We start from the raw sequence: 15427 nt of genomic DNA on the forward strand, positions 1-15427 counted from the left end.
GAGTCTGGTAAGGGTCACCCTTGACTGCAGCACAGCATGGTGGCAAAGTGTGTGCTTTCTCTATTTTAAAATATCTGCATTGTTTTTCAAAGATTTCTTTTTGTATTTATCTGTATTGAGTGTGCTCTAATTCTCTGAATTTTGTTTTGTAATTTTTCTTTCATAGACTTTATATGCATTTCAATGTATGCCTAAATATCTCTTACTATGGGAACACAATTTAAAAGCAATTTTAGCCGGGCAGTGGTGGCACGCCTTTAATCCCAGCACTCGGGAGGCAGAGGCAGGCAGATCTCTGTGAGTTCAAGGCCAGCCTGGGCTACCAAGTGAGTTCCAGGAAAGGCGCAAAGCTACACAGAGAAACCCTGTCTCTAAAAACGAAAAAAAAAAAAAAAAAAAAAAAGCAATTTTTATTCCACCTCCCATTAGTTCAATGATGACATAAAGAATAATGACCCTTCTACAACTATTGTGCACTATCCAACATTGCTATAATCAGTTAGTACTAGGAATGTTTTTTTGTTTGTTTGTTTGTTTGTTTGTTTTTTTATTCTTTTAGAATTTCTACACAGATGGTCATGGTATCACCAGACAGAGGCAGTATTGTTTCTCCTTATCCATCGAAGTGATTTCATTCTTTTTTGTCAAATTGGATTAACAAAGGGTTACAGTATGATATTCAAACTGGTTATTAAAAGGGTCTCAGGACCCTTGCTTTGTTAGCAATCTTACCAGGAGCACTGATAACTTATGATGCATTGCACTGCAGTATTCTTTAACTAGTTCAAATTTGTTGAGTAGACGTTTAAAACAATAATTTCACTGTCAGTGTTTTCAATGAAATGCTATTTTCAACTGTAGATGAATTGCTAAATGATCTTATAAAATAAAAAACATGGAGCCAGATATCGGGGTGAAAACCTGAGAAATCAGGAAAATAGGAAAAGCCACAAACTAACCTCACCTCACCAAAACCTCTGTCTTCAAAAAGAGAGACCTACTTCCTATATACCCATGCCTATATGCCTTTCTATTCTGCTATCTCATTTGCTCTCCGTCTAGCTACATCACTTCCTCTCCCTGCCCAGGTCTGTCACTTCCTGTCTGTCTGTACAGACCTCCAGACCTCCATGGTTAACTAGTGTTGGGATTTAAGGCATGTGCCACCAAGCCTGACTCTGTTCCCAGTGTGGCCTTGAACTCACAGAGATCCAGACAGATCCCTGCCTCCCGAGTGATAGGATTAAAGGTGTGTGCTACCATTGCCTAACTTCTATGTTTGCTATTGTGGCTGGCTTTTTCTTCTGGTCCTCAGGTAAATTTTATTGGGGGAAACAGTATACTGGGGGACACAGCACATCACCACATTCAACCTAACTTTGAATCACCAGTCAGCTAACTTTTAGTAATTTGAATGTATTTACAATAGCAATTTGAGGAGTGCTAGGAATTCTAGCACTGCAGCAGTCTCAGGCAGATTTTCATTTGACATCTCTTTTGTCTGTGTATGATCCAGCAACATAAAATAATGTGTCATCTAGGGAAATCAGACCGTTGGACTCTGAGCTATTATAGCATCACTGTGGCTGAGTTTCTTCCTCGTTGTAGCATTGATAGCTGTAGAAGACCAGAAGCATATTCCCCTCATGTGGCTATTGAAGTGGACACACAATTATAAGGGCTAGTTCATCATTAAAAACCTTTTAGTCGGTAAGAATTGGACACTTAGCTAAGGACTTATATGTCTGTTGGTGCAATTCATGGACCTCCTATAAATCTCTCATCTGCCTTATTCTCTGTGTCTTTACATAGGATATCAAGGTCAGTGAGGGATGATAGATGGACACTTTGGCATGTTTGTCTGCAAATGATGCACCTGATGACATTGGTCTCTGGCATCTCAAGAACATGTCACCACTCTGTAGCACATTATGAAAACCTGCAACTTTATTTTTCTTTCAGTTTTTCTCTGGGGTTGAGTTTGTTCCAGAGGATATTTCATCATTGTCATCTTTGTTGTGAAACAAATGCATCTAATTAAACTATTTTTTTTTTCATACATGGAAGTTTAAAGTAGGTCAGACAAACATTTTCTGAGTATGGAGTTTGGGGGAACTGAAAGCCAAGTCAAATAGTACAATAACTAGAAAGGTAAAGTGCTGGTTTCCTCCTCCTGAAGTCTCCCTGTTATACTCATGAACCAGCATGCCTTCATATTGGGCTTGAAAGCCACATTACAATAAATACAACTAGGTTCATTCCTGTTTATGGTTAAATCTGTTTCTTAAGGGTTAGGCTATGCCCTACCTTTGACCTTAACTACAAATGGTTCTTTACTGCCTGTTCCAGGAAATGGCAACCACGTCTTTGTTTCAAAAGGTTATCATGACCACCTGTTTTTATGACTACATTAGGACCACTTTGCAATCATATCTTTGTTTCAAAAAGTTGTTATGATCAACGTATTCTTATGCTCTTCTTATGTAATCCTGACTATTTGCCTGCTATATCTACCATTTGGATACCTCCTATCCTTGAACTATAAAAACCTTCTCTTGCCCATGTCCAATACTGACCTCTTGAACCCTGCCTTAGGGAGAGGCAGCCCATGTACATGAATAAAAAAGCATGCTTTAACTAAATGCTTGCTGTAGTTGATTTTTCTTTTCTTTTCTTTTTTTACTCAATGGGGGTCTGCCATCCAGCTCCCAAATAAATACATGGAGATGTATTCTTACTTATGAATGCCCAGTCTTAGATTGTCTTGTTTCTAGCCATCTTTTCTAACTTATATTAACACGTTTTTCTTTTTTTACATTTTGCCTCTGGGCTTTTTACCTTTCTTTATTCTATATATCTTTCTTTACTTCTTACTCCTTGGCTGGCTGTGCGGCTGGGTAGCTGGCCGCTGGCATCCTTTTCTCCTCCTTTTCTTGCTCTTCCTCTTCTTTCAAGCCTATATTCCTCCTCCTATTATTCTCCCTGCCTGGTAGCCTAATCAATCCCTCTCATGCTCAGCTATTGGCCATTCAGTTCTTTATCAGACCAATTGGGTGTTTTAGGCAGGTAAAGTAACATGGCTTTACAGAGTTAAACAAATGCTACATGAGAATGCAACACATCTTTGTATCATTAAACAAATATTCCACAGCATAAATGAATGTAACACATCTTAAACTAATGCCCCACAACACCTTTCTTTAATTAATTAATTTGGCGATGATGATTTGAGTCAGTCTTTCTCCTCGAATCTTTGGTATTCACACCATAGCTGTAGAGCTGTTGCTTATCTCTTAATTTGAGTGTGAGGATGTCAGATTTCAGTTCAATAAACAACTGGAGATTGAGGGAAAGTTGTTAGTCTAGGTCAAACATCATAAATGTTTCCACAGAGATCTTCACATTTCCCACCCTAAATAGTTTTTAGGCTATTTTAAGTCTGAATAATTTTCATAATTTTGCAAAGTTTGTTTTATATGATTTTTCATTATTTTCATTGATTTCCTGGAAGACTGTTTTGGAGCCATTAGTCTGCCATCATGAAAGCTTCCATTGGCTTTACCTCTCACCCAGGCTATTGAGGCTTAACATAATATGGAGCCACTTTTAATAATTTTTTAAATTTTTTTTTTTTTTTTGGTTTTTCGAGACAGGGTTTCTCTGTGTAGCTTTGTACCTTTCCTGGAACTCACTTGGTAGCCCAGGCTGGCCTCGAACTCACAGAGATCCGCCTGCTTCTGCCTCCAAGTGCTGGGATTAAAGGCGTGCGCCACCACCGCCCGGCTCAAATTTATTTTATAATTTAATTTAATTTTACATTTCAGCCACATATTCTCCTGCCCTCTCTCCTCCCCACCATCCCCCAGCCCATCTCCCATTCCCATCTCCTCCAGGACAAGGACTCCCTTGGGAATTCAGCTCAGCCTGGTAGATTCAGTCTAGGCAGATCCCGTCTCCTCCTCCCTTCACCCAGGCTGAGCAACATGTCCCTGCATAGGCCCCAGGCTCCAAACAGCCAGCACATGCACTAAGGACAGATCCCAGTCCAACTGCCTCGGGGCCTCCCAAACAGTTCAAGCTAACCAACTGTCTCACTTATCGAGAGGGCCTGATCCAGTTGGGGGCTCCTCAGCTATTGGTTCATAGTTCATGTGTTTCCACTAGTTAGGTTTTGTCCCTGTGCTTTTTCCAATCATGGTCTCAACAATTCTCGCTTATACAATTCCTCTTCTTTCTTGCCAATTGGACTCCCGGGGCTCCACCTGGGGCCTGGCCATGGATCTCTGCATTTGCTTCCATCAGTCATTGGATGAGAGTTCTAGCGAGACAGTTAGGGTGTTTGGCCATCCTATCACCCGAGTAGGTCAGTTTGGGCTTTCTCTCCACCATTGCCAGTAGTCTATTGTGGAGGTATCTTTGTGGATTTCTGGGGGCCTCTGTAGCACTTTGCTTCTTCCTATTCCCATGGGGTCTTCATTTATCATGGTCTCTTTTTCCTTATTCTCCATCTCTGTTCTTGATCCAGCCGGGATCTCCTGCTCCACTAAGCTCTCTTTCCCTCAACCCTTGCCCTTCTTTATGCCCCCTCTCACATCCAGTTTGCTCATGTAGATCTCATCCATTTCTCTGTTGTTGGGCAATCCCTGTGTCTTTCTTAAGGTCCTCTTTTCTAGGTAGCCTCCCTAGAGTTATAAGTAGCAGTCTAGTCATCCTTTGTTTTACATCTAATATTCACCTATGAGTGAGGACGTACCATGTTTGTCTTTCTGAGTCTGGGTTCCCTCACTCAGGATGAATTTTTCTAGATCCACGCATTTGCCTGAAACCCTCATGATGTCATTCTTTTTCTCTGCTGAGTACGTACTCCATTGTGTATATGTACCACATTTTATTTATCCATTCTTCAGTTGAAAGGCATCTAGGTTGTATTCCAGGTACAAATAATGCTGCTATGAACATAGCTGTGCATGTGCCCTTGTGGTATGATTGAGCATTCCTTGGGAATATGTCCAAGAGTGGTATAGCTGGGTCTTGGGGGAGATTGATTCCCAACTTTCTAAGAAAGAGCCATATTGATTTCCAAAGTGGTTGTACAAGCTTGCATTCCCACCAACAGTGGAGGAGAGTTCCTCTTGCTCCACATCCTCTCCAGCATAAACTGTCTTCAGTGTTTTTGATCTTAGCCATTCTGACAGGTGTAAGGTGGTATCTCAGAGTCATTTTGATTTGCATTTCCCTGATGATTAGGGATGATGAGAAATTCCTTAAATGTCTTTCAGCCATTTGAGCTTCCTCTGTTGAGAATTCTCTGTTTAGCTCTATAGCCCATTTCTTAATTGGACTGTTGGGCATTTTGATGTCTAATTTCTTGAGTTCTTTATATATTCTGGATATCAGCCCTCTGTCAGATGTGGGGTTGGTGAAGATCTTTTCCCATTCTGTAGGCTATCACTTTATCTTGTTGACAGTGTCCTTTGCTCTACAAATCTTCTGTTTCTAGAGTTCCCATTGATTAATTGTTTCCTCAGTGTCTGTGCTACTGGTGTTATATTTAGGAAGTGATCTCCAGTGTCAATGCATTCAAGACTACTTCCTACTTTCTCTTCTATCAGGTTCTGAGTAACTGGATTTATGTTGAGGTCTTTGATCCACTTGGACTTAAGTTTTGTGCACGGTGACAGATATGGATCTATTTGTAGCCTTCTACATGTTGATATCAAGTTATACCAGCACCAGTTGTTGAAGATGCTTTCTTTTTTCTATTGTACAGTTTTGGCCTCTTTGTCAAAAATTATATGTTCATAGGTGTGTGGATTAATATCAGGGTCTTCAATTTGATTCCATTGGTCCACATGTTGGTTTTTATGCTAGTACCAAGCTTTTTAATTTGTCCAAAGTCCAGAGGCAGAGAGAAAGAGATCAATGTTGGCTCCAGTTTGATTCCTTGTTTGTATTCATTGCAAGACAACATTCAGTGCTGTCTGCATTCGGTGTAGATTCCGTGTACAGATAAACTTCTCTATAAATAGCATCTCTGACATGTCCAGTGTGTCTCCTAGATTATTCTAAATCTAGTCAATATTAACCATCACAGGCAGAAAAAATTGATTATTGGATTTTATGGAATTGCCAAGTATGCAAATGAGTTTGTCTCTTGGTCTATTTCTGTTTCTTGTGCCTTTTCCTGTGCTCTCTTCCTTATTTGTTTTGTCATACTACAATGTTATTATATTATGTTATGTTATGTTATGTTGTATATTATATTATATTATATTATATTATATTATATTATATTATATTATATTATATTATATTATATTATATTATGAGCCTGTTTGCTTTCTAATGAGAGACAGAAAATGAGTAGATCCAAATGGGAGGAGAAGTGGGGAGGATCTGAGAGGAGTCGAATGAGGGGAAACCATAATTAAAATGTATTATTTATAAAACCTATTTGCAAAAAAGAAAAACCTAATATACATATTTGATGAAAAATATCTTTTAAATTTGTAAAATTAAAATATAATTACATAATTTCTCCCTTCCCTTTTTGTTAGAATATGATTCAAGAATTAATGAGTCCTTGTGAGAAAACCCCAAGAAAATCATGATAAGAATGTTTTGACCTTAATTTCTTAAAAAAAAAAAAGTACTGTTCTTGGACTATGGTTTTGTACCCCTGCCAGGTATAGTAGATAGGAGTGAGTTTCCTTCAGACTTTTTTTTCCATCTGCATGGAAAAACATGTCTTGCCTCATTGGGCTTATCCTCCACATGCAGTTTGCCTGCCACGTGCAGCTTGCACTTGTGATTGTGCACTTTACTCATGTGATTCCTTTTAACTTTGAACAAAATTGACTATTGCATGAGACTTTTGCCTCTCTCCTTTTAGGCTCCTTTCTCCAAAGTCCCACTGCCACCTAAAGTAGCCAACCACGAACAGTGACCTGAAATTAGCTATAAAATAAGATAATGAGACCCTCATAGAAGGCGGTAAAGGAGCAGAAACCAGGGGAGGCTTTGTCTTCCATTGAGCTTCTACGTCATTTTAAAGAAAGTCACACAAATATTAAAATCACAATTATTAGAATGCTTGCAAATTGTTCATGATTATAAATCCTGGTTTTCAAAAGAAGGAACTTCAGATAAAGAAGCATGAAACAGACTCCACAACAACATTGAAAAGGCATATAAACAAGGGGATAAGATGCCCAATCAATTTTGGATTACTTGGATATTGATTCCTTAAGCATTTTACTGTTTAACGGACATTAAAGGGATATTAACCATGAGGGAGGGATGTAGTTGGAGAGTTCTCCAGTTCTTTGAATGAATATAAACTGCATGAAGAAACCTTAAAATTGGTAAAAACAGGCAATCAAAAAAATAAATAAAAGGAGTTTTTTTTTCCATTCAGGCAAAATCAAAACTAAAACAGCATCACTGATAATTATGCCAACAACAGTTCTCTTTCTAGAACAGCTCGCTTACTAGAACCTCCTTTAAATTCATATCCTCCATTGCCTGAAGATAATCCTGCAGCATGGGCAGAGGAATTTTATAATCTATCTAATCTTTAATTATCTCTACTTCCTAGTAAGCTTTTAAGATAGTCTATGAAAATACTAAATGTACTAATATTTTTCTATGAAATTTTAATAAAATTTCAAAACATATCTTTTTGATTTTTCATTAAAATGTCCAGTAGATCTCATAGGGTGGATTGGATGTGGCTAAGACACCTGGAAGTTTCTTCAACAATAGATGAGTATGAACAGAAGCAGGGTCATGTGGTGTGTCCTGTGAGTGCTAAGGCACAGGATGTTGGGGACTGGGTCACAGACTCAAATTCAAGACTCATGTTCTTATTGTAGGCTTCCCACTTCTAGACATTACTTTTTTCCTGTTGTTGACTTCTTGTTGGACATTGTAGTCTGCATAGATTCCATTTTCAGCTTGCAGTGTTCTGTCTCACCAGTGCAGAGACTTCTGATCTTTGTGATAACTTGCTTCTGATTTAGGTCATCTGAATGATTAGAGTCTTCTCATGCATTAAAGGCCAGGGATGTACCTCTTCATGGCTCTCTGGGAATCTGAGAAATCATGCTGTTACCACTAGGGAGCACTAGGCCATGACAGTAGTGGTGTAAAGAAGACAAACGTCTTCGATCGGTTTGTTTGAATTTTAAAAAATAAAATGAGTAGAAAAATACAACCTGAAACTAGTGAATTTGAATTTAATAATTCATCACTACATATCCAGATGTCTAAATATGTGGGAAGTAGGAAGGAAAACTGCATTTGTTTACAGTAATCATCTGGAAAGTGGTGTTCTCTGAGTTTTACAGAGGGTTTAGGTTGGTCCCAGGCTGGCTCCCTAGCTGTTAGTCTAGAATCTGAGAGCTCCCAATAGCTTGGGTCAGCTGTCTCTGGGAATTTCCCCATCACGATCTCCACCCGCTCTTGCTCATATAATCCCTCCTCCCTCTCTTCAACTGGACTCCTGGAGCTCAGCTCAATTCTTGGCTGTGGATCTGTGCATCTGTTTCCATCAGTTACTGGATGAAGGTATGTGTTTGTCTTTCTTGCTCTGGGTTACCTCACTCAGCATGACTTTTTTCTACTTCCATCTATTTGCTTGGAACTTTCATGAACATTGTATTTTTACTACAAATAATACTTCATTGTGCAAATATACCACATTTTCTTTATCCATTTTTCAGTTGAGAGGCATGTAGATTGCTTCCAGGTTCTGGCTATAATGAATAATGCTGCTATGAACATAGTTGAGTAAGTGTCCTTGTGGTGTGATTGAGCATCTTTTGGGTATATGCCCAAGAGTAGTATTGCTGGGTCTTGAAGTAGATTGATTCCCAATTTTCTGAGAAACTGCCATACTGATTTCCAAAGTGGCTATACAAGTGTTCACTCTCACCAGCAGTGGAGGAGTGTTCTCCTTATTCCAAATCCTCTCCAACATTAGGTATACTCTGGTTTTTTTTATTTTTTATTTTTTTATCTTAGCCATTCTAATACTTGTAAGATGCTATCTCAGAGTCATTTTGACTGCATTTCCCTAATGACTAAAGATGGTGAGCAATTCCTTAAATGTCTTTTGGCCATTTGAGCTCCTTCTGTTGAGAGTTCTCTGTTTAAATCTATACCTTATTTTTTAAATTGGGTTATTTGGTATTTTGAAGTCTGGTTTCTTGACTTCTTTATACATTTTAGAGATCAGCCCTCTGTAAGATGTGGGATTGGTGAAGATCTTTATTCCATTCTGTTGGCTGCCGTTTTGTGTTATTTACCTCATCTTTGCCCTACAGAAGCTTCTCAGTTTCAGGAGGTCCCATTTATTAATTGTAGATTTCAGTGTCATGCCACAGGTGTTATGTTCAGGAAGTGGTCTCTTGTGCTAATGTATTCAAGGCTACTTCCCACATTCTCTTCTCTTAGGTTCAGTGTAATTGGATTTATATTGAGTTTTTTGAGCCACTTGGACTTGAGTTTTGTGCATGAAAATAAATCTATTTGCACTCTTCTACATGTTGACATCTCATTATGCCGGCACCATTTGTTGAAGATACTTTATTTTTTCCATTGTACAGTTTTGGCTTCTTTGTCAAAATTGAGGTATTCATAGGTACATGGATTTATGTCAGGGTCTTTGACTTCACAGCATGGTGGCAAAAAAAAATCAGAAATGAAAAGGGGGATTTAACAACAGACACTGAGGAAATCCAGAGAACCATTAAGTAATACTTTAAAAATGTGTAGTAGACAAAATTCAAAAATCTAGAAGAAATGGACAATTTTCTGGATCAGTACAACATACCAAAATTAGATCAAGATCAGATAGACATTTTAAATAGACCTATTACCTCCTAAAGTAATAGAAGTCGTCATTACCTCTCCCAACCGAAAGAAAAAGCCAAGGTCCAGATGGTTTCAGAACAGAATTCTACCAGAATTTTTAAGAAGAGCTAACAGCAGTATTCCTCAAATTGTTCTGCACAATAGAAACAGAAGAAACATTTCCAAATTCTTATTATGAAGCTACAGTTATCCTGATACCCAAAACACACAAAGATGCAAAAAAGGAAGAGAATTTCAGACCTTCATGAACATTGTTGCAAAAATACCCAATAAATTACTGGCAAACGGAATCTAAGAACACATCAGAAAAATCATCCACCATCATCAAATAGGCTTCATCCCAGAGATGCAGGGATGGATCAACATCTGAAAATCTGTCAATGTAATGCATCATATAAATAAACTGAAAGGAAAAAAAAAACAACATGATCATCTCATTAGATGCTGAAAAAGCCCTTGACAATATCTAACACCCCTTCATGATAAAGATCTTGGAGAGATCAGGGATACTAGGAACATACCTAAACATAATAAAAACAATATACAGTGTAGATGTAATTCTGAACAGTTTTATTAAATAAGAAACACAGAGCCAAATGCAGAGTTAAAAGCCCCAGAGGTCAGAGAGCAGAAGCTAAGAGCTGAGACCAAGACTGCCTTCTTACCCCTCATTGCCATTGCCATCTTTCCCCTGAGAAAGAGACCTACTTCCTGTGTGTCTTTCTTATTATTGACTTTCTGTTCTGCCTTCTCAATGCTTGTAAACCCAACCACATGACCTCCTCGTGACTGCCTGTCTATACAGACCTCCATGTCTCTTTGGTTAGTATTGAGATTAAAGGCGTGTGTCTCCAAGCTAGCTATGTCCTTGAACACACAGACTCTGCCTGCCATGTGATCGGATTAAAGGTGTGTGCCACCACCGCCCAGCTTCTGCAATGGCTTGCTATTAGCTCTGACCCCCAGGTAACTTTATTTATTAACATACAAAAAAAATCACATTTCAGCACAAGCAAAATATCACCATAATACAGCAAGCTGACAACTAACATCAAATTAAATGGAGAGAAACTCAAAGCAATCCCATTAAAATCAGAAACAAGAAAAGGTTGTCCACTCTCTCCAACATCTATTCAGTACAGTACTCAAACTTCTAGCTAGAGAAATAAGAAAACAAAAAGAGATCAAAGGGCTACAATTTGGAAAGGATGAAGTCAAATTTTTGCTATTTGCAGATAGTTTGATAGTATACATAAGTGACCCCAAAAATTCCACCAGGGAACTCCTACAGCTGATAAACACCTTCAGTAATGTGGCAAAATGCAAGATTAACTGAAAAAATCAGTACCTCCTATATACAAATTATTAATGCACTAAGAAAGCAATCAGAGAAATAATATCCTTTACAATAGCCACAAATAGTATAATATATCTTGGGGTAACTCTAACAAAACAAGTGAAAGACCTGTATGACAAGAACTTTAAGTCTTTGAAGAAAGAAATTGAAGAAGATATCAGAAAATGAAAAGACCTCACACCTCTTGGATAGGTACGATTAACAGAAAAAAATGGCAATCTTATCAAAAGCAGTCTACAGAGTCAATGAAATCCCCACCCAAATCCCAACATAAATCTTCACTGACCACAAAAGAACAACACTCAACTTCATATAGAAAAACAAAAATCCCATGATAGCTAAAACATTCCTATGCAATAAAGGAACTTCTGGAGGCATCACCATCCCTGAGTACAAACTTTATTTTCTATAAGAATTTCAACTAACAGCTGAATAATGATGAAAGGAAAACCAGAACTCTGTATAAAGAAGACCATGTTTATGAGGAGGCCCTTGGCATACAACTATGAATAATTGGCACCAGAGACTTACGGTGAACTATCAGAAGTAGGGCCCCTATGTCAGAAATAGTATGTGGAACATCAATCACCTCCCCTTTATGCAAAGATTCTATGTTTTCTGTCCTCTAAAACATCATGTAATTCTTTTATTTGTTTTGTCATTCTGAAACACACATATGCACTGTTTTCACTGACTCAATCAAATCACTTTAAACACATCCTGCTTTCAGATAGATTGTCCCAACAGTTCAGATTATGGCTCACATTTCAACATAAACCTCTTGTCTTTGATACACCCTGTGCTTTACACACACAGAGGTTTTCAAGCAGCACTAACCAATTTTTTTGTATGGTCAAGAATAATTGAGTTTTAAGGACATACATGGTTCATTCACTTAAAGTCGGACTGCTTAGTCCCTGTGTTAGGAAGAGTTTAAGCATTAAGGATAAGAGGATGGATCAGTACTCATCAATCCCAAGTTAAGCACCATGATTATAAATTATCAATGAAAGGAACTGCAATTTGGCATTGCTGATTTCAAATAGGAGTTATAAGCAATGGAGACAATCGGCTTTGCTTTAGAATCAGTGAGGAGTTGTCCTGTTTCCCAGCAGTCTGTACAGAAGTCAGTGAGCAGTGTAATCCTTATGCGGTGAAATCCATCAGACAAGGTTTTCAAAGTAAACAGGTGGCTCAGTGTCCCTGCTTTCATCTCATGCAGGGCCATGTCATAGAATTCTACCTCAGTCAACAAGTACACACATTGCCATACTAAATTTGAACAGATAACAGTTAAATAGCCAAGAGAGAAACAAAAGTTCTTCTCATAATAAACTTGCACTCTAGTGGAGAAATTCACTGATGCACCCCAGTAATAGCCCTGAACTTCATTCCTCCTTAAGTCATTGGCCCTGTTCTCAGGGACTCAGACTAAATCCTGAGGAATGCTGGGTAAATCTGATTGTGTGGAAGAACGACAAATCACATACTGTGTCCTCAGTACCTCTGAACATGGTGGGAACAACATCATGTCACCTCACAACAAAGGAAAAAATGAAAATGTGATCAAGCTACTCTCAAGACCAAACCTAGGCCGCAATGATGCCTAGAATTTGAGATTCAAATTTGTCATTGGGAGTTTTCTCTGCAATTTGACTGACCTCTCTGTCTTCTGAGAATATCTTTCCCCCAACACAACTGAAAAAGATTGTGACTTGTTAGCTTTCCATAGCCAGCCCTGAGAGAAAACTGTGCTCTTAACCATTTGCTTATTTTTATAACTATGAAGTAATTTTGGTTGTTAAACACAACTTCTCATTTTAATTCAGGAAAAATATATTCCCCTTCTAGCAGCTCTGTTCTGACTTGAAAGGATGAAAAAACTCTTTAGAGACTCATATTCTCAATATTGAAATACTAAAAATGTACAGAAAACTTTTTTAAATGAACCATAAACTACAATTATATTCCTCTCCCTATGCATTTTCTATTTTTGTTAGGCTTTTGCCTTGTCTTCTTCAACATTCTCAGATGCACAATTGTTCAAGTTGTTGCTTAGAAAAACCTATCACACATTTTGTGATTGATATGAGACCATTTGAAAGAATGTCAGCATGATAAATTTACGGCTTCTCAGCTACCATGTTTTGTGGCTAAGATGTATTCTGACTAATACACAACATAATAAAAATAATGATAAAAAGGATTTGGAGAACATAAAAAAATATGAATTAGATGAGATACAGAAATTATGATAGATGTCTGAGGACTGACAGCTTCCACATGATAGAGAACAAGCATGAACACAGACTAATACACAAAGATCATTCATAACCTAAGCCCAAGCACCACTGTTTATCAAGGTCAAGTGAAAGCCTGCAAACTTCTCCTACTCCTACATTAAGCTCATGGTGATGTTCCCCAACCAGTTTGATTAAATTTAACTACCTGGAAGGTTTTTCTCCACCCCCAGAATCAGGTTTTCATTATAGAACATCATCGAACAAGCAATAGGGTGGCATTAGGGAAATCATTATAATTATTATTATAAGTCTTTAATTCTCATCTAAAACTAGCACATCCACAGAGAATTGTTCTGAGTTTTAAAAGTAAAAATTTTAGAATGCTCCTGTTTACAACAGGCTGTAACACATAGTTCATCTAGTTCATGTATTCGAAAGGTACTCTGCATTTTAAGCAAGCCTGACTTTCTCATGTGCCTGTGATTTCTATGAATCAAATGTAAAATTTCTCTCACATATTGTTCTCCTTCTTTGCTCTATCTTCTCATGTCTTTTTAAAGATTTTATTTCCCAATAAACTCCTAAATCATAAATCTGAGCAGTGATGTAAAGCAGATCCTAAGTGGGACTCATAAACCTCATGGAACATATAGTCCTTCCTTAGCTATGAAGCATATCCTAGTATTTTTTTATTCATCAAAACTCTGTGTCAATTAGACAATACAGCATAAAGAGGAGTCATCTTCCTGACAATCCACATATATAAATGCCCAGTAGATCAGGGCATTTTCATGAGATAAACACACTATAATATAGACCGTGGGGGACTCCCTGAATCCAAATATTGTAAATATTGTCCTAATGTGGTCAGTCAGTGGGGAATCAGCCCCAAAGGCAGCACAGGGTTTGAGAGGAATCCACAGGGTTCACATGAACTATGACTTTTCAATCTGAGGGGTCTTAGGGAAAAGAAGACCCTCACACTCTCACTTGATGGCTCCTTTCTTATTCTGGAGTGTGCTTTATCCAACCTTGGTTTGAACAATTCTCGCTCATACAATTCCTCCTCCTTCTCCCTAATTGGACTCTCAGAGCTCTACCCGGGGCCTAGCCGTGGATCTCTGCATCCAGTACCCTCAGTCATTGGATGGGGTTTCTAGCATGACTATTAGGATGTTTGGCCATCCCATCACCAGAGTAGATCAGTTTGGGCTGTCTCTCGACCATAGCCAGCAGTCTATTGTAGGGGTATCTTTGTGGATTTCTGTGGGCCTCTCCAGCACTTTGCTTCTTCCTATTCTCATGTGGTCTTCATTCACCGTGGTCTCTTATTCCTTGTTCTCCTGCTCTGTTCTTGATCCAGCTGGGATCTCCTGCTCCCCCAAGCTCTCTTTCCCTCAACCCTTGCCCTTCATTACCCCCACTCATGTCCAGGCTGTTCATGTAGATCTCATTTATTTCTCCATCATTGGGTGATTCCTGTGTCTTTCTTGGGATCCTGTTTTCCCAGGTAGCCTCCCTGGTGATGTGAGTAGCAGTCTAGTCATCCTTATTCCACATCTAGTATCCTCCTATGAGTGAGTACATACCATGTTTGTCTTTCTGAGTCTGGGTTACCTACTCAGGATGATTTTTTTCTAGATCCATCCATTTGCCTGCAAACCGTGTGATGTCATTATTTTTCTCTGCTGAGTAATATTCCATTGTGTATATGTACCACATTTTCTTTATCCATTCTTCAGATGAAGGGCATCTAGGTTGTTTCCAAGTTCTAGCTATTACAAACAATGCTGATATGAACATAGTTGAGCAAGTGCTCTTGTGGTATGATTGAGCATTCCTTGGGTATATGCCCGAGTGGTATAGCTGGATCTTGGGGGAGATTGATTCCCAATTTTCTAAGAAAGCACTATATTGATTTCCAAAGTGGTTGTACAAGCTTGCATTCCCT

This window comes from Peromyscus maniculatus, chromosome 1, assembly GCF_049852395.1.
Source record: "Peromyscus maniculatus bairdii isolate BWxNUB_F1_BW_parent chromosome 1, HU_Pman_BW_mat_3.1, whole genome shotgun sequence".
NCBI lineage: Eukaryota > Metazoa > Chordata > Mammalia > Rodentia > Cricetidae > Peromyscus > Peromyscus maniculatus.